At 31.5% G+C, this 21,042-nt stretch overlaps 1 pseudogene; it reads left to right on the plus strand.

Annotated features, from left to right (window-relative positions):
• The first annotated feature begins 6,134 nt into the window (after nt 1–6,134).
• On the plus strand, nt 6,135–7,866 carry LOC102667380 (uncharacterized; annotated as a pseudogene).
• The last annotated feature ends 13,176 nt before the right edge of the window (nt 7,867–21,042 follow it).

Here is a 21,042-nt window from a genome sequence, read left to right on the forward strand (position 1 = left end):
AGTAAAATTTCATGGTTAGTAAAAATGCAACATAGTCCAGTAATTACATGAGTGAGGATAAAGTTACTAGATGTTTTTGGCTATGATATTTGAGTGTTGGTGAGAAGAGCAATAACCCCTCCTCTGGCTGGACTTGAGATTTTCAGCTTACTTTGTTATAGTTGTGAGGTGGGAGAAAAGATGTTGAGAATAATTTTACAGATACTAGAGATAACTTCTCAAATGTAGAATATCAGTCTTGTAATTAATAATAATTTTATCGAAGAAACCTTAAGAAAGTCTGGAGCATGTTAGTGTCCCTAAGTTTCATGAGATACCATGCTAAGAGGATTTCAAAATTTAATTGAGTGAGAGGCCATGACAACATTGTTGGAAGGTGAAATTTTCATGGTTGAGAATAAGATTTTTATGAATGGAATAATATGATTTGACAATGTGGAAAATGATACTACTGATTTGGCCCTACTTATCTTTTTTATACATATTATTTTCAGTTGGCTAACAATGAAGCCAAACACTACCTAAAAATGACCTTTAAATATGGCACTTTAAATATAATGATATATATAGGTAGCTAATAATTGAAAGTGGGAAGTCGATAGTTAGAACCTGATTAGTTATAATTAAATTATGAATGCTTGATAAAGCTAACTGTTAAAATAAGTGAAAATTATAAAATGACAGAAAAATAATAAAATCGATTTATTTAAAAATGATAACTAGGAAGTTTGATAAATATTTTAAAGATAAAAATAGAAAAAAAAATAGAAGTTAAAAATTAACATTTTAAAAAATACTAGAAATTATTAAAAAAACTTATTTACCAAATGTGAAACAAAATTTTTAAATGATAAAAAACTAAAAATTAATTAAAATATACTACCAAATATAATCTAAAATATACTTACAGCGTAAGTAGAGTGAATGTAGATAGATTTAATATATGCTTGTGGACTATGCATTGATTTAAACGTGAAGAAAGAGAGAAATATGTCTAAATGAACAACAACAACAAAGGTTATGATTGAATAATGAAGGCGTGTCCGGAACACCCACGAGGTGTTGGCGAGTGAACATTGTTTACACAAACTATCTGCAGGCTATCATCTTATAGTAGATTTTTTTTATTATTATGAATTAAAAAATGATAACCGAACTCTAAGCTTCAAATTAAAAGGCAACATTAAAAAACTAGAAACTTGGTAGCCGTGTAATCATAGTAATTTGAAACCCATTGTTGTATCATCAATGTCTTGAAAATTTGAATTTCTTGCCCAACAAATACCCTTTTCAGTCCAATATCTGAAATTTTGTCTATATATTAGAATTGCTTAGTATGACAGACCTCTGTTTCATGCACAGTTAATCCGTTTCAAAGTGTTTTATTAAATATTAATTTGAGCATTATTATTGAATTAGCGGTTAACATTTTAGTTTTTTTTCAATGCTTACTCTTGTTAAAATATATGTTATGGTTGTATTTTTATGTTTTATTTTTCATCTTTTGTTGCCAGTTGGTCAATTAAAATAATTTGTCATTTTCACTATTAACATTATTATTTTTATAACTGCTAACAGGACTGTAATTGATTTATACATGGATATTTTAGTTATACTAAGCACTAATTTATTATGTCTATTCCATTCTAGTTTTTCAGTTTATTTTATCAAATGGATAAGAGTTAGATAGACTACAACTCTCTTAATGAAGAGAAGTATATTAGAGGGGCTTAAAATTTTCTTGATTTTGCATTTGCAAAATCGTCAAAGAATGGAAAAATTTTATGCCTTTGTACCAAATGTGTCAATTGCAAGTGGCACTCTTGGATGGATGTTTATGAACACATCATTAGTAGTGGGTTTCTAAAAGGATATGTTACTTGGATCTTTCATGGTGAACAAGTTGGCCCATCTAGTTCTTTGGGTACATCTCAAGTAGAAGGGGAGTTTGATCACGATATGGATACATTGGTTCATGATGCATTCACAATGCATGCAACTAATGAGAGTGGTGATACATATATAAATATGGAGGATGGAGATTCTGGAGCATTCATGAATGGGCCTAGTGTTCAACAATATGAAGACAACAATAATTCAAATAAGTTCTATCAGCTATTAAGGGAGGCAGAACAAATTCTTTATATAGGTTGTAAGAAGTTTACAAAATTGTCATTCCTTGTACATTTGTATCACTTAAAGTGTCTAAATGGGTGTACTAATAAAAGTTTTTCGATGTTGTTAGAGTTGTTAAGTGATGCATTACTAGAAGAAAATACTTTGCCCAAATCATTTTATGATACAAAGATTATTTCAGGGTTGGGTCTATCTCATGAAAAATTTTATGTTTGTCCCAACGAATGCATATTGTATAGGAAGGATTTGGCTGATGCTGAAATTTTCCCTAAATGCAATTTGTCAAGATGGAAATGCAACTATGACGATGTAAAATATAGAAAAAGATACCAGCAAAGATTCTTCGTTGGTTCCCTCTAATACCTAGACTGCAAAGATTTTTTGTGTCACCAAAAATAGCTTGTTATATGATATGACATGAGGTTGGTCGAACTAAAGATGGACTTTTAAGGCATCCAGCCGATTCATTTGCTTGGAAGGATTTTGATCGTCAGTATCCTGATTTTTCTTGTGACGCTCGTAATGTTTGACTAGGTTTGGCTTCTGATGGCTTTAATCCTTTCAAAACTATGACAATTTCCCATAGCACTTGGCCTATTATCTTGATTTCATACAATCTTCCTCCATGGATGTGTATGAAGCAACCTAATTTTATACTTTCATTGCTTATTCCTGGTCCAAAAGGTCCAGGTATAAACCTTGATGTTTATATGCAGCCTCTTGTGGAAGAATTAAAGGAATTATGGGAAATTGGGGTAAAACATTTGATGCATGTAAAAAAGAGTCATTCCAAATGCGTGCTACAATTATGTGGACTATTAATGATTTTCCTGCTGATGCAAATTTGTCTGGTTGGAGCACTAGAGGCCAATATGCTTGTCCATGTTGTGGTTTTGAGATTGGCTCAAAGTGGTTGCGTTATGGTTGAAAGTTTTTCTATATGTGGCATCATCGTTGGTTAGAGCCCAATTATAAGTGCAGATACAATAAAAGAGATTTTGATGGAACCCAGGAGTTTAGAGCTCCACCTGATCTACCTAGTAGAGCTTTTTCTTTGAGACAGATGGAATATCATGGAGTTGGGGATTGGTCACCATGGAAAAAGAGAAGTATTTTGTTCATATTGGAAACATAGTGTGCTCCATCATAATCTTGATGTTATGCACATAGAAAAGAACGTGTGTGATAACATTATTGGGATGTTGTTACAATTAGAAGTCAAAGGACAATGATAAGGCACACTATGATCTTTTTGATATGAATATTAGAAGCCAATTACATCCAAAGATGCTTCCAAGTAAAGGCAAACAATATTTTCCTAGAGCTTGTTACCAAATGACTTCAAAGGAGAAAGAAACATTTTTGGAAGTTCTCAAAACAATAAAAGCTCCTAATGAATATTTGTCTAATATTTCAAGATGTGTGCAAGTGAAGGAACACAAAATATTCGGTCTCAAAAGTTATGATTGTCATCATTTAATGCAAGAGTTTCTTCCTATAGCTATGAAAGGTTGTTTGTCGGACAAAGTGAGTTTAGCTATATTCGATCTTTGTTGTTTCTTCAAGGAGTTGTGTGCCAAGGTGCTTAATGAGCGTAATTTAGAGCACTTAAAGCATCAAGTAGCTCTAACATTATGCCAATTAGAACAGATTTTTCCTCCATCTTGTTTCACCGTAATGGTACATTTGGTAATCCATTTGTCACATGAAGCAAAAGTTGGAGGTCTTGTACATTATCGATGGATGTATCCTATTGAAAGGCATGAATACTTTTTAATAATTTTAAAACATTCTAGAGTTATAAAGTAAAATGATATTATCTTAATTTGTAACCTAAAATTTTCTTTTTAGGTTCCTTTTGACTCTAAAGTCATTTGTTCGTAATCGAGCATATCCAGAAGGATCTATTGTAGAAGGATATTTAGCTCATGAGTGCTTGATATTTTGTTCAAGATATCTATCTAGGGTGGAGACTCATTTTAATCGATCTACTCGAAATGATGATTCATGTTTTGTGGAAAATGTAAGTGTTTTAAATCCTAGAGGTAGACCACTGGGGAGAAAGAAGCAAGTTGGATTCAATGTGAAGAAGAGAAAAAGAGCTTCTTGAATTTCTCTTGATAAGAAAGCATTGGTTCAAGCACATAGATATGTGCTTTTCAATAGCAACAATGTTGACCACTTTCGAAAGTAATACAATTTTTTTTCATGTTCATTTAGTTATTGAAGTTTTGTATAATATCTTTATATCAATGATAATGCTTACTTTTTCTAACCTCTTTTACATAGAGCCTATACTGATCTTATCAAGAGACAAAATTGTTGATTATCTCCATATGAAGTTGACAAAATTCATAGTAAAGAATTTCCAGATTGGTTTCATGAACAAGTAAGTTTAGGAAACATCAATAATGTTAAATTTTACATTCATTTAAAATTTTAACCATTTGAAATAAAATTATGGTAGGTTGCTCGATTGGAAGAGCAAGATAGCACTCTAGTGACAAATGATATCAAGTGGTTAGCACGTGGTCCACTAGAAATAGTGAAAAGATATAACGGGTACATTGTTAATGGAGTTAGATTTCATACAAAAACACGTGAAAGGTGCTTGAAGACTCAAAATAATGGCATTGTTGTAACTATTAAGACATTAAGTTATGCCAGTTCAAGAGATAAAAACCCAAAGGAAGGAGAAATCCACTACTATGGTGCACTAATAAATATAATTCAATTGGATTATTTAGGAAAATATAAGGCTATACTTTTCAAGTGTGATTGGGTTGATATAAACATGGGCTGCAAAATTGATAATTTCAGTATGACATTAGTGAATTTCAATTATTTGCAACATACAGGGAATGATATATGTGATGACCCATTTGTTTTTGCATCTCAAGCTAAGAAAGTATTCTATGTGGAGAATAAAATACAAAATGATTGGCTTGTTGTTGTGCATGCTAAAATTAGGGATGTATATGATATGGGTGATGAGCAATCCAATGACATAGATCAAGGGAATGAACAAGTCTTACAAGAGATAAATCATAATGATTTGATCAAACCACAAGTCGATGATGCTGATGATATCATTGAAGTTACAATACATATGGAGAACATTTTACCACATGACAAAGATGATAATTATATAGATGATGATGAGAGCGATGCAAACTTCTTTTGATTTGTTTTTATTTGTTCTATTTGAAAATTTGGTTATATTTTTAGTATACCTGTATTGAACATTTTGTCACATTTATATACTCTTATTCCTTTCTTTAGTTTTTTGTTCTTATTATTCATTACTCTTGTGTTTATTTTTTGTTATGTATAAAAATCACTCAAAATATAATGATGTTATCAGTTTTCTATCAAAAAAAACTTGGTTGTTTCCTCAACAGATTGATTCTTGGTGATTGGAGATTGGTGAAAAAAGAGCTTACAAGAAATCTAAATTTGCATTTTAGATAATTACATTCACACCATTTATTACTACTTTATTCTTCTTTTATTTTTTGGCTTGGTGTTTAAAAAAATCATAGTCAATAATGTAGCAATATCTAATTTTTATTTTATTTTATTTTTTGGATTGGTTTATTCAACATATCATGGGAAAGCATAGAAAGTTGAATATCATTCTGAATGATGGTCAATCACAAGCAAAAGAGCAATCAATTGAAAGCTCTACTAAAACGAACCAAAATAACAACTCTATACTTGAAAATGCACAATTTGAAGGAGGTATAAAGATTTTAAATTAATTTCTTTATTTTATATTATTATTTATAACACAATTGTTTATTAACTAAATCAACAATCACAAATAGAACAACACATACAAGAAGAAAGTCATGTTGAGTCTCATACTTCTCTTGAAAGTGCTAGTGAAAGTTCAACTAAAGATAATTATAATTTTTGGTCTTTTTAACAATGCAAGTATATATACTTCTCTCTCTCTTTATATGTGTGTGTCTGTGTATTTGATAAACGTCATATCCATGAATGATTTAGGTAAAAAGAGGACCAGCGGTTATACACATAAGCTAGATGTGTGGGACTTGCCAGATGGAGAATTCATACTTCTTGAAGTAGATCATTGGGACAATCCTATGGGTCGGGAAAGGAAAACTTTACTGAATGCAATTGGGAGCTTGGTAAAGAGACACCAATGTGCTCCTATCAATTTTCTTAGATGGAAAGACATGCCTAAGGACTATATTACGGACATGGTTGAATTGATTCAGGTCTAGTATAAAACTTTATAAGTGTTGTTTCATTTTGCTTGTAAATTTTTTTGTTTTGTATTGTCTAACAAAATGATCTTTTTGTTTTTTAATGATAGTCATAATAGAGTAAGTTTCAATTTGTTTATGAATTAACTGAACAAACAAAGGAAATATTGATTGATGACGTGAGTCTGAAATGGAGACAATTTAAATATGAAATGAAATCAAAAGGATATGATGAGAGCAAAACTAAGGAGGAAATGATTGCTCACATCCCAGATCCAAGGGTTGATTCTTCTCTATATCGTGATTTAGTACATTATTGGTGTTCTGATAAAGGATAGGTATACATGACAATGTCACCAACTTTTGGCTAACATAACAATTATATATTATATGCTTATTTTTATTATTGACTTTTTATATTTGTTGGTTATAGAAAATAAGCAACATTAACAAAAGGAATCGCTCAAAATATGAGGACTTGCATTGCATGGGAACCAAGAATCTTCCAAGATGGATTCATGAGATGGTTAGTCTTTTTTATATTTTTTTAATATTAAATTGCTTAATACAAATAGGATGATTGATTCTTTTAACTAATGTTAGACAACAAAGACTAAAGGGGTGCAACCTTCTCAAGAAGAAATTTATATTGACACTCAAACTCGAAAATATTGAAGCATTGTTATTGAAAAGGCTGTTACTGTAATTTTAAGAATTTTAATTTTTATTTCAATACTTTCTCTTTGTTTTGCTCAATTTTCTAATAGAAGGTTATGGTGTGAAGAGGAGTAACTAATGTGGAGATGAGTTTTGTTTAGTGACATTGAAGTATTGAGGATATTGATGCATGGTAATAATTTATAAGGTGTATTTATGTAGAATGAACTAAAAAAGAAAATGGTTGAAGCAGAGAGTTCACAAAATTTATAAAGCACCCAAGATTCTACTAATTGGACAAATGATATATATTCAAAAGTCAAAGGACATGAAAAAAAGAGGACGTGTGCGTTGTCTTGGCAAGCTTCCACATCAAGCAAGTTCATCTCAAAGCTCTTATGCAAACAATAGAGTTCAAAAGTTGAAGAATTTGCTTGAAAACTTTGTTGTTGTCCTTAAAGTGCGATTTGCAGAAGATCCACAATTTAATCAAGTCTTAGAAGCTATAGATCAGGAGGTATGAATTTATAATTCAACTTATTCAAAGATTTAACTATGATATGATACTTTACAAAGAAAAAAACATTCTTTTAATTTAGGTACCTACAAATGGTTCTACTAGTAAAAATCATCAAACTACAAAAGATCTCAACTAGAGGTAAGTTAAAATTTAATAATTAATATGTTGACAATATCATTTTTGTTAGCATATGGTATAGCTTGTAGTATATCTGTACTATCTATGTATGTAGTAAGTTGACATTTAATAATTAATATGTTGACATTTTTGTTATTTCAGGAACATGGTTTAGATGGTGATGAAGATGTGAGAATGCTTTGATTAGAAAGACATTAATATTCTAAATCTCTTAAGTGGTTGTTAATTAAATTCTAAATTGTATATATGATTTTCATTATCCATTGATTTGTGAAATTCAAGTACAAAAAATTCAAACAAAAGATATAGGAAGTAATATTTTAGGTTCCAACTTTCAAGTGAATAAATTGTTGGTAGTTCCTTCTATTTCAAGTTTCAACAATCTTTCTTTCAATTATATTATTTTTTTCAAAGAAAAAAAATAAAATATATTTAATTAAAAATTATAATCAACAAAGAGTGTAATTAGGAACTATTTTAATTATTATTATATGACCTTTACCTATAGGAGACCCTAGGTACTTAGAGATTGTAGGTATAAATTAATATCTTTTACCTACACATTTGAAATTGTAAGTATTACCTATAGTGATAGTCAAATTTGACTGTAGGTAAAAAATATATACATAGGTAAAGCTTATGGTGACAGACTATTAGTTGTCTCTATATGTCCCCTCAAAGTTGACACCTAAAATAGAACAAAGTCCTTTATATATCTATCTACGAATTTTAGACTTCTAGTAACAGTGTTTGTTTGTAAGTATAAGTCATTTTCCTTATAGTGTTTATTTATAGTTGCCACCATATTTATTATTATTTTTTTAAAAATAGATTAAATATGTTATAGGTTTTTGATAAATTAACGAATTTTATTTTAGATTCTTAATATTTTTTTTGGATTGAATTCCTAATAAATTTTTTCCATTTGTTATTTGTTCCTATCAAATATTTTTTAAAGGGACTAATACAAAATTTATTACCAACCAAAAATAAAATTTACTATTTATCAAGGACAAAAATAAAATATCAAATATAAAAAATTATTTTATTTTATTTTATTAGGGTCCAAAACAAAATTAATTAATTTATAAAGGACCTAAAACATATTTTATCCTTTAAAAAATAAAATGTTTACCCTTATGTACACGCGGAAGTCTTTAATTTGCACCTTGGCCAACAAAGCACTTGACCTAATAATATTATGCAAATTTGCTCAACTCCACCATGCACCGTCCACCTCTGTAGAAGCATTTTGATCCTCCTCGTCCACTCGCCTCCTTCAACGCATTCAATGGCTCTAGAACTTTCGAGTAAAACTCCAAACTATTTACCACATCGTGTGGGAATGTCACCTTCATTGTAGCCTCCATCCACCCCTTGCTGTCTAGAACACCACCACTTTAGGCATTATCCACCTCACATCCGTGAGAAATGCGGCCAATTAATTGACTGCTTTCAACAATATCAGGATCTATCCAAGACTAAAGCAACTAAAACTCAGATTTTAGATATACCAGAAAAAAAAAATTTCATTAGTATTTATAAAGAAAAAAGCCTCATATATTAATAAAAATATTACATATGTTAGTAAAAAGGTTCAACATGTGATGTGTAGGAGGTGAGACGCTGGTGACCTTCTGATCAATCTCTTTCATGAGAGAAGCTAAGAAAATTAGACATCTCTTATTAAAAAAATTAGAATTTTAAAATAATGACAATTAAAAATTATTACTATTTTAAATTTAGTTTAAAAGTTTAAAAATAATAATAAATATAATAACGGTTAAAAATCACCATTATTCATAAATGAAAATCGTTGAATATCATAAACTAACTACATTAGTCTCAATTGAATGGAAAGACGATAATGGGGGCATTTTTATATAAAGAGAGGGACCTAATTGAATAACATATAAATATTCCTTTATTAATTTCTATTTTGTTACGTATGAATAAAAGTCTATAAAAAAACTTCGTACCCCATTGTCCAGAGGCTCTTCGCTATGCGAAGGTATGGGGGAGGGATAATGTACGCAGTCTTACCTTGCATATGCAAAGAGGCTGTTTCCGGATTCGAACCCATGACCAACAAGTCATGAATAAAAGTCTATATATATATAGTTTTTCCAATTTTGTTTCAGAAAATATTATTACATTTTTTTTACATTCACCTGTTTATAATTTTTCAAATAATATTTTTTTAGTAGTAATAATTAACTTTTGAAGGATAAATGAAAGTCCATAATTTTTTTAAACTAATGTCTCCATGTAATTGATTGTAACTCTTTTTGCTCTATTATCCCTACTATCACTTCTATTATGGCTACTACTATCATGTTGATGTCATTATCATTGTTGCACCATTTTCACCTCATAAACACATATTTAAAACTATTTTTAACAGGTTAAGGAACTCTCAAATTGATTTATTTTGAAACTAATGAAAAGAAAAAACACTAAAAATAATTTTTAAAAATTAAAAACAAGTTGTAATCTTTTGAAAAATTTGAAACTTAAAAGTAAAAACCACCCAACGGGTAATTTAATTTATATTTTTCAAACTCAACACACTTCGACAGAACATGTTAGTATTTTTTTTTTTTTGTGAATGATTGATGTTTTAACCAATTAAGAACATTTTAAAAATCAAGTGATAATTACATTAATCAAAATTTGTCAAATTTAGGAACAACTTACGTTCTGTAATGCAATATAACCATATCATACATTAGTTGAGAAATCGTATATTCAAATACTAGTTATAACTAATCTGTATCTGCGCATTTTTCACACTGACATATAGTATATAACAGTTGTTGGTCCATACACGAGTACTAATTATTCCCGAATTCATAATCATAACATGCACTGAAAGAAAGATGTCTTACTTTGCAGCTTCTGCAAGCAATTTATAAAGACTAAAATATATAGTGAAATTAGGGCATGTTATGATTCACAATATATATTTTAGTTGTGGATGATTCACATTTATCTGTTGGCTGATCCCGGATCTGTAGAAGCAGCATCATCCGTCTTAAGAAGAATGGCTCCAAGTCCTATCTCATTTTCAGGTATGAAGTTGTTTACGTTATCCACCAACAAACTCTCTTCTGGTTGCCTTTCACTTCTATACAAACTCAGAAGCTGCTTTTGAAACTTCTCCATTGGTGTCATCGGCTTGTACACCACTGATGACCGTTTCCTTGAAGGGATCTTTTTCTCAAAATCTGAATTAATCCCCCCTAAGATTTTAAGAGTTTGATTTTTGAGGAATATATGAGGCATGAATTTGTATGAAAAAGTGTCTTGATTGAGACATACTTATTCTTTAAGTGTGTCTCATTTGACGAGAGAATCATCTTACAAGATACACATTTTTTATAACTATACTTTTAAAAACTGAAGTGTCTTTGTTTAGATCATTTGCAAAAAACATTGTGTGCAAGCAAATGACCTAAAAAGTTATAGAAATCCATTCATCAAACTTCAAATGTCAAGCTTCCTGTTTTGTTTATAACTGTCTATTCTATTCATCTATGATAGATGTCACACTAGAATGACTTAACAACAGAAATTTAGAGATGAAAACAAATTAAATCTGACTCTAAATGTAAAATGTTAATTAAAGACATATGAGACTAATTTTATTTTTTTAGTCTTTAACTTTCATTTTTAATTATTTTTTTCTTGTAGCATTGTTGTTGAAAATAAGTCTCATATCTTTTTGATATTATTTATCTTTAAAATATTATGATTTTAAAAAAAAAATACGAGGATTTGATCTTATCTTTTAGATCTAGGAGGTTAGGAGTTTGATTTTAAGATTAAGATAATGTACGTAGCTAGTTGAATTTTGTGTTACACTTTTTGCGGTATATATAGAGGCCATGAGTAAAATATTTCACAAGTTCCTTAACAAATTATATTTCCTACTTTTACAAATATATATCTCTCCACACATTTAAAAAAAAAAACTCTTCAATTGCATGTGTATGAAATCATAGGAGACAATTGATGATAAAAATGAGATGATGAAAATGACTACGTACCTTGTGCTGATATATGATGAACATCTGAAGATGACTTATAGTTGTCTCCATTACTTGTAGTTATAGGTGGAATATGGTTTGAAAGTGACTCCTCAGCATTGAAATGACTTTCACCATTTACATTTTTAAAGTTATTGTGGTGCAATTGAGGATGGACATTTTTCGGGAGATAATTGTCAAGGTCTCCTTTTTTGTATCTTGTTCCACAAGCATTACACAACACCGGTTTATCAACTGGTCCATTACGCCAAAGTGGAGTAACTGTTCAAATTAACAAGTTGTCAATGGGAGAGAGGAAGAAAGAAATTGATCAACAATTGCGTAGGAACATTGAAATTCTAAAACATAAATGAAATAAAAAAAATTTAAAATTAGATAAACATGGACATTATTAATTAAAAAAAATAGATATTAAAAATTAAATGGACCAAAACTACTTATTATTGAAAATTATATGCATCTATTTTAAAATAGGCGAGCAAAAATTGTGCATGCGGATTAGAAAAACTAAAGGAGTAAAGTTGTATCTTAACCTATTTTAAAAAATAAAAAAATAATTTAACAATATAAATAATTGAGATTTGATTAAAAAAATTAATATATAAAATAACAATAAATAAATCTGACATTAAAACAAGAATCTCAAAGCAAATGAAAACTTTGAAAATAATTAATAATGTGTTAAATGTAATAGTAAAATTAATTATGTCATAAATAACAATAAATGATATAATATAACATTTATGGGAAAATATTAAATGATATATCTGAAAGAAAATTGACCAATTTTTCTACTTTTTATTTTCAAATAAGAATTTGATTCTCTGCGTATGAAAAAGACTTTATTTAGATAAACAAAATTCGTACACTTTGGTGAACTTTATGCCTTAAAGGATTAGTCTTGCTTTCAAGGAAAACAAACTTATTTAGATAAACAAAATTCGTATACTTTGTGTATAAAATAATGCAAAAAATTATGGTGAGAAAATTCAATTTTTTGTATGTTTATTAATATTCTTTATAAACGTAATTTCAAGATAGAATAGTCACTTTTGATATTTAATAATATTTTTATTCTCTTTTATTTTGAAAGATTTTTTTAAAGAGGCAATGTATTGAGCCAATTCACCTGATTTGATAAAAAACAATAATGATACATAAACACTTGCATAATGTATAAACCTATTTGACACTTCCTTTTTCTCTATGTCTTTATTTTTAATATATTATATCACCTATTATATTTATATTATTTTTTTATAAAGATTAATTTTTGTTAATTATGTTATTGGTGTGAAGTGTTCACAAACTTTGTCAATAACTAAATATCTTTTGGAATCCTAACTGATCTTTTTAGTTGTGGATCTCTCTTTCTAATAATTTTTTTTATCTACAAGACTCATGTCCAAAATTTTACTTAATAAGATAGAGCTCAATAATGATATTTTTCTTTAGTATCATATTAGCGGTCATAGATTTTTTTTAATATATATAATTGAGAAAATGTTTTGAAATGAGATATGAAATAAAATCTAGCAAAATTCCCAACAAACCACATAAAGAGAGGACTTACAATTGATTTTGCAATGTGAACATGGACCTTGCTTCACCATGAGTGAATGCTTTTGTTCGCCAACGAAAACAACTGATGGGTAGAAATATATGTTAGCAGGGGACGATATTCATGGCCCAGAAATTGAAAATAATTAAAAAAATAATATGATGGAGATCGAAAGTAACATTTTTAATTAAGTCAATTTTTATAATTACATGAACATATAAAAATTCAAAATTTTCATATCACTGTTTTAGTGAGGCTTCTTCTTTTTTTTTCTCCTCCTGTCTTTGCAAATTTTAATTTATTTTTACCCAAACTACTATTTGGCTATATAATTTTATTTTGAAAGAAAAAAATGACAAGTTTCAACAAGCTACCTTAATTGTGTAAAAGAAAAAAAAAACAAGCTACCTTAATTGGAGTGTATTTTAATATCATGTAAATTTTGGTATGTAACCTTCTATATGTTGTAAAATTGGATTTACTAAAAAATTTCTTTAGTTAAGGTTCTCAAAGCAAACACAAATGAATATTTGATTAAAGTACCTTTGAAAAATAACTCTTGTTTTGGTAAGCCAAAAACTCTAACCTTGCTTAAAAATCAAGGACAATGGTAGTTTATAAACACTTACCTCCCTTAATCACTTTTTAAAGATAATGATCGTGAGACCTAATAAAAAGTGATGAGCCAGATTTTCTGACAAAGATTAGTGATCAACAAAATCGATGAATTATATTCTTCACACCACTAACATGACCACCCCACCCCCAAAAGAAAGTAAATTCAAAAATTGTATTAGAAAGATAATAATTATCAATATTTATTAAGTCAAATAAATGTGATATTTATTCATTAAGTCAAATAAATGCAATATTTATTGATTAAGTCAAATAATTTGATAATTATTAATTAAGTCAAATAAATGTGATTATATATGTCAAATCAATTTGTTGGTTTTGATAAGAAATGAATTGGTATTATGTCATTCAATGCCCATAAACGATATATAAAACTTTAATGATATTAGAATCATTACAAATCCAATTAAACACATCTTCTCCTACAAATTTTTCTGGGGCCAATAAACGATTTGATCAAAAGAGTAAAAAAAATACAAATTTGCAAGTAAAATAAGTAATATGTTTTTGGAACAAAACTACAAACACAACAAAATGTATAGCAATGGAGAATGGTAGTAGAGGCAAGAGAGACATACTTGTTGCCTTACTACAGAATAGCGTCACATTGGAAGAGCGTTGTGGAAGAATAAAAAGCCAACTGGTTAAAGGTAGAAGGAATGGAAATAAAGAGCGTTGTTAGGCAATGGAAAAGGAAAAATAGTTAATAGTGAGGAAAATTGAAAGGCAGAGGGAAGGAGGGATATAGGGAAATGGTATTTGAGTAAAGTTATTACCAAAGAAAAAAGGGTAAGGGAAATGGGGATCCACATTTATAAGTGTGGGGGAAATTGCCCCACAATTTTTTTTAACATAAAATATGTTAAAATAATTTTATTTTTTCCCATAAAAAAAGTGTAAAAAGTTACAAGAGATTAAAAATAAAATAAATTGGATTTCTTATTATGATATTATGTATTTTTTAATCTTATAATATTTTTCATGGAAATATTATAAACTATATTTTTTGTCCCAATTGAAAAAAATTATAGATCCACCATTGGAAAAGAAGAGTTATATTTAGCAATAAAGGGAAGTACATTTAGGAATTGCCCATGATTGGCCCCAATAGTAAGATGAATGAGTTGATCTAAATTGATAAACTGAATTGACACTCCTAACATAAAAAAACAATGAAGGTGACTTGATAGGTTAGGTCATTAAAAAATAATAATATTCTTATCGGATTTGGTAGAGCTTTCTCATGACAGCATTCCTCTATGAACTCCATGAACAATGGTGGGATGTACTTGTAATAATACTCAGACGCTCAAGTTAGAGGCATATGTAGAGGTAGGTAGATATCATAATATAGGTTGAAATAAAGTTTGTTTACCTGAATCTTGATGGTCCTTGTTTATAGAGGTGATTTTTGGATAATCAAATCTCAATATCCCTTCTAAGATAATGTAAATAGGGAAACATATGATCTTATATTGTCTTTACTCTATTAATAGATAGTTTTTGGTATTAGGGATCTTTATTTTTCTGCTAGAAGATAAAGTTTTCATCTTTCCTTATTTAAATCTGATGGATTCTTTGAATCCGAATAGACTACTAAGTCAGCCACCAAGTACGAAGACTTATCGAGTCTGAGTCATAAAATTAATAATTAATAAAGAGAATATAAAAAATTAAGAGTTTTTTCTTTTTGTTTCTTCCACCTTCATTTTTCTTTTGAAATTTTCTTCTTTGTTTAGAAGTTTTCCATTATTCATCTTCTTTCGGCAGCCTATCACTTTGTTTCTTCTTCCTCACCATCCATATATCTCGTCATTCCCCCTCATTTTAATTTCTGTATGTCTTTCTTTGGTGGGGGTTTTGAGTGCTCCTGCATAGGCAGGATGCTCTCGCTGGAGATTCATCCAATAGGGAAAAGTTATAATGATGATCCATTTCCCCATCACAGTCGCTCCAACGCCGCCAATGATCATGTTTCCATCGTTCTCGCTGGTGATGAGGCCGCCACTATTGGTGGCATGGCTCATCCTAATGCAGGTATTGCAACCCTTATTGGAGGTGTCACTACTATTGAAGGAGGTCTTCTTCCTAGTTCTAGTGTTTGTCTTAACCCTATGGAGGATGAGATCGAGTCCCCTCTACCAAATCCTCCCTATAATGTTATAGACTTGGACTCGGAGGCCACTACCTCCCAAGTGATTCCTTGTCGTCCCTTTGTTCCTCCTCCTCCTCTCCCTTGGAAGCCTATTAAGGCTAAAAAGAAGTATCCTCCCATAACTCTTTCAGGTTACTCCTGGGTTCATGAGGAGGTTGGATCCTACACAAGTAGTTCCTAACTTATGTGTCTATCATCGAGTTCCTCAAGTCTATTGAGTTTTGTTACGTCAATCATTCTAATGTGATGTTTATTGAGCCTTACCTAGAGGGTGAACAAGTCTTTATGCATGCTTTTTTCGGGTGAAACTCACTTTATGTATATGTATTCGACTCTCTTCTCGACTCTTCACCTCATTGTTCCTTTTGACAAGTTTGAGGTTGAAGTCTTGAGGGAGTTGAATGTTGCTCCTACCTAATTGCATCTAAATGCTTGGGTGGCCATGTGTGCCTTTAAGGTTTAAGGCGACGAGTTTTTTATAACTCTGACTGCCCCCAAATTCCTTCATCACTATATTGTGAAGGAAAACAAAAAAATGGTGGTTGGATCTCCCTTACTGGCATATCTAGTATGGTTATCATTGGTCCCTACACCGCCTCTTATAAAAACATCAATGACCACTTTTTCAGAGTGCACCCTAGGCCCGAGTCCATGCCAATTTATTTTACTCAATAAAGGAATACTTAGATTCCTTTTTACTAGACTTCATCACCTACGAAGTTCATGAAAAAGCTTATCCCATACATGTCCACTTCATTGGTGGATCTTCCTTTTTCCAAGACTCCACAAAAGGAATTCAATCGTGAGATTCTTTATTCAGATTTTTGTGCTCCTTCTCTATTTTTTCTCTTCATGAATGTGCCTTTCTTCTTTCAGTGATCATGGCTAAATTTGACTACTATAGATTATCTTTCCACTATCTTGTTGTCATTTGATTGACTTTGACAGAGACTATCTTTCCACTTTCTCTTAGGAATTTCATCGTCAGATGGGGGGTTGAGATAATAAAGCTTAGCTCGTTGAACGAAAGACATCCTATAAGTACATTGCATAAGGTACATGCATCAATTAATAGGTATTTTATCATTATGGACTTTGAACTTTTCTCGTCTCCGAAAGTGGTCAATAAGTGAACATATCCTATATTTTCATTTGTTTCTCAGCAAAGTCTATCAGTTCCTCTGGGAATGGCTCAATTTAGCTTTCCATAATGCCCAACTGTTTAAGGTGGACTAGTAGAGGATATCAACCGAGTTCCCATTGTCGAGTAGGACCTTGCACACTAGGAAGTTTGCCACCTATATCTTGATGACCATCGGATCATTGTGACATCTTTCAATGTCCCCGAAATCCTTGATTGTGAAAATAATAGGGGGCATGCTTCTAAGGACCTTTTTCTCATCTTCGATCGAGTTGACAGACTTGAGGCTACAAACATAGCATTTGAGTGTTGAGTTTGAAATTCTCCTGTGAATCCTTTGGCTATTGTGTTAATTACATCTTGAAGCTGAGTTTTAGGTGGGGTATTCTCGTCCTTCCATTATGCCTTCATTGTCTCCTGAGTCTGACTATGCTCCCGACTCTTTTCTCATTCTCGATCTTGATCACGTGAGGGGTCATTGTCTTTAACAAATTGTCAAAGATGCTTTTTTTGGATCAATTTTTCTATCTTGTCCTTAAGGATAGTGCATTCTTCAGAATTGTGACCAACAACTCGATGATTCAAGCAATTAATACTTAGATTTGTCTTCCCCTGGGGAGGTTGATTCTTAACTGCTAGCTGGATTAACTATACACTACATGCTTCCTTTAGTGCTCGGCCTCGACTCTTCATCAATGGAGTGTAGTGGATGAACTTCGATTGAGATGGCCTGTCAGCTCTAGATCTATCACGGCTTCGACCACTCTCAATCTTCGCCTCTTGCTCCACTAGCTTCTTCAAGGGTTCTTTACACATCCTTTCTCTGAACACAATCATCTCCTCCATCTAGATAAACCCGATATCCCTAGCTCTCTTAGCTCTTCAAAAATTACAGGCGGATTTTTGCATAGGCTGTTTGAGAAAGGTCCTGACTTCAAGCCTATGATCATTGAAGCAAGAACGACCTTAGGGCTCAAGTCTCAAATCTGAATTGAGATTGATGAGAACCTTTTCATGAAGTCGTGGAGTGACTTATCCTCGTCTTGCCAAATGTTTGTGAGTGTCACTGTAGTCAAATGATGTGGTGTGCTCATCATATATTGAGCTCCAAAATGCACGATAAGGGTCACAAATGAGTCTATTGAGTTTCTTTGCAGACCAGTATACCGATGGAGCATTGCACCCTACAAGGTTGTTGGAAATACTTATCACATGATCGTGTTGTCATTTGTGAACATGTTCATCTATGTAACGAGTGTGTCCATGTGCTCATTTGGATCTGAGAGTCCATCGTAATGATCTATGGTTAGTGTTTTCCATCCTTGTAGGAGTTGTGCTTCCATAATCCCTTTAATAAAGGGATGAAGCACGCTTTCAACGTTTATTTTCTTTGGATTGGATAAGTGACAGAGGAAGATCCTTCTCTCCACTTAGTGTTAGCCTTATTAGCTCTAGGTTGATGGGTCTGATGAGTAACAACTATCAAGATCAAATGTGCATTGTGGTCATCCTGAAGCTTCAGGTATTTCTCCCTAAGAACGGTGTTCTCCTTTTGGAGGTTCTCCATCTCCTGGGCGTTCTTATGCTCCATCATGTTCATCTCCCTTTGTAGGGCAATGATCAAAGCATGATTGTCAAGCTCCTAACGCAGGATGTTCACCATAATTATTAGGATCCTATTTTCAGAGACTCCCATGACAAACATCCCAAGCCTATTGGATGCATGTCCTTGTGAGTTTTTTCCTTGGTTGGCTAAGTTGGTATTGTCGTTGTTTGCTACTATTGATGATGAAGTGGTTGAAGAATAAGTTTTCCCCCACTATACGTTGAGCACCAAATGTTCTTACCGAATTTGGAAAAATCTTCCTATGGCAGCATTTCTTCGTGAGCTCATCCACAAATGGTAGTGGGTGTAGCTGCAATAACACTTTGACGCTCAAGTTAGAAATGTAGAGGTAGCACTACTAGAAAAAGATCTTTTTACGATACACTTACGACGTCTGTCCTCCTAAACCGTTGTAGTATAATACCCTGGGGCACTTTCATAATTATAAAGTTTGAAAACAAGGATGGTTATGTAAAAAACCGTCTTCGAATTATGGGTACGACAATTTCCATGACGATTTTGAGTCTAGACCGTTGTGGTTTGTGCGCTATTTAGTCATATGAACCTGTTTCATTGATTGAGTCAGCCTCGTGACCTCAGTTAGTACACTCACCCCCTACACACTACCCTCACTCAGGTCATCCTCTCCGTCACTCACCCTTCTGTGTCGGCCCACCTCGTTGTCAAACATATTCAGCCGTTGTTCAATTACTGTTGTCATTGTCCACACAGTGAGTATCGAATTTCCTCTGTCTGACTATTTCAGTTAGTATAATGATGCAAGCTAAGTCAGCATGGGAATGGCTTATTTCATTTAATTTTAAATTTTGTTTTTGGTGGGGAACGAATAGGGCTCGCAACCATAATGGTGAGTTCCTGTATGGCTTCCAGAACAATATAGTTCAGTGACAAAACATGCATTTCAATTTAAATTTGATGGAAGCACTATAATAGGATCAGTCCAGTGTTGGGGGGTTGTGATAGATGCACAAGAACTTAGGTTTGATTGTCGTTGCTTCCACTATGAGATTGAATGAATGATTTGACTGGATGCAAGTATTGTTCTTCATCCCACTAATAATCTCAAGTAGGAGCACATGAAAGTTGTATACCTTTGTTTTGCCTGACATAACACCATTCATTGCATATTCTGGAGACATAACCACTTAATAAAAACAAAAAGTTTAGCTATTAGGATAGAATAATATGATAAATTTACTAGGAAAATTGTATCATAGCAACAAGAATTGTATAATTGGGTAAAACTGGACAATGATTGAATCTTCGAGTGTTTATCATGTTACTTGTAAAAGCCATGACTTCCTCTTATTTTTAAGATATGATAGATAGATATAATTACAATATTTTCTGGTGTTCTATCAGATTTGTGCACCTTCCGAACAAGAAATTCATAAAACCAACAACACAAATATTATGAGTTAGAAACCTTTATATTTTTGTTACCATGTCTCCAGAAAAAAAATAAGAAAAGAAATTCATTTTAGACTTAGAAAGCAGTATCCTTGCTCCAACATGCTTTTTATCCCATCCAAAGGAATATGTCAAAATCTGCAGCCCCAAGAGGGGAATATGCTATCAAACACTTGACACCGATATTGCAGCCTAGGATTAACTGAAACAAAAAATGTGCGTCAGTTAGTTCATTATTCCATTAGTGATATTAAACTGATCAGCAACACCTGACATGAAGCACATAAAAAATCTCCCCGTTCTACGGCTTCCACATGCACTAGAGGAACACATTCAGTTCTTTTTACATTGAGAATTACTATTATATTAGTTTTTTTAATTTAAAGAAAATTTTTAAAAATGTCAACTCTAATTACTGTTAAATTTTTATTAATATCAATTTTTATTTTGAATTTTAATTATTTATATTCTAAATTAATTCACAATGTTTCATCTCCAATATTCACTACTACAAATAAAGCTTTTTAAGTTGGTTCTGAAGGTCATTTTACGACAGTTTTGAACCGTCATAGCACGCAGTGTCGTAAAATGGGCCAACCTCTACAACGATGATTTTTGAACCGTCTTTAAAGACTGTTGTTTCTAAGATGATTATGAGAATAACCGTCTTAAAATGTATTGTTTATATAAGGCGGTTATCAACTACTAACCGTTATAATAGGCCAACTTTCTACGACGGTTTTCACTATAACCGTCTTAGTATGTCCTTTGTTTTGAAGG

The sequence above is a fragment of the Glycine max genome, chromosome 9, assembly GCF_000004515.6.
Source record: "Glycine max cultivar Williams 82 chromosome 9, Glycine_max_v4.0, whole genome shotgun sequence".
NCBI lineage: Eukaryota > Viridiplantae > Streptophyta > Magnoliopsida > Fabales > Fabaceae > Glycine > Glycine max.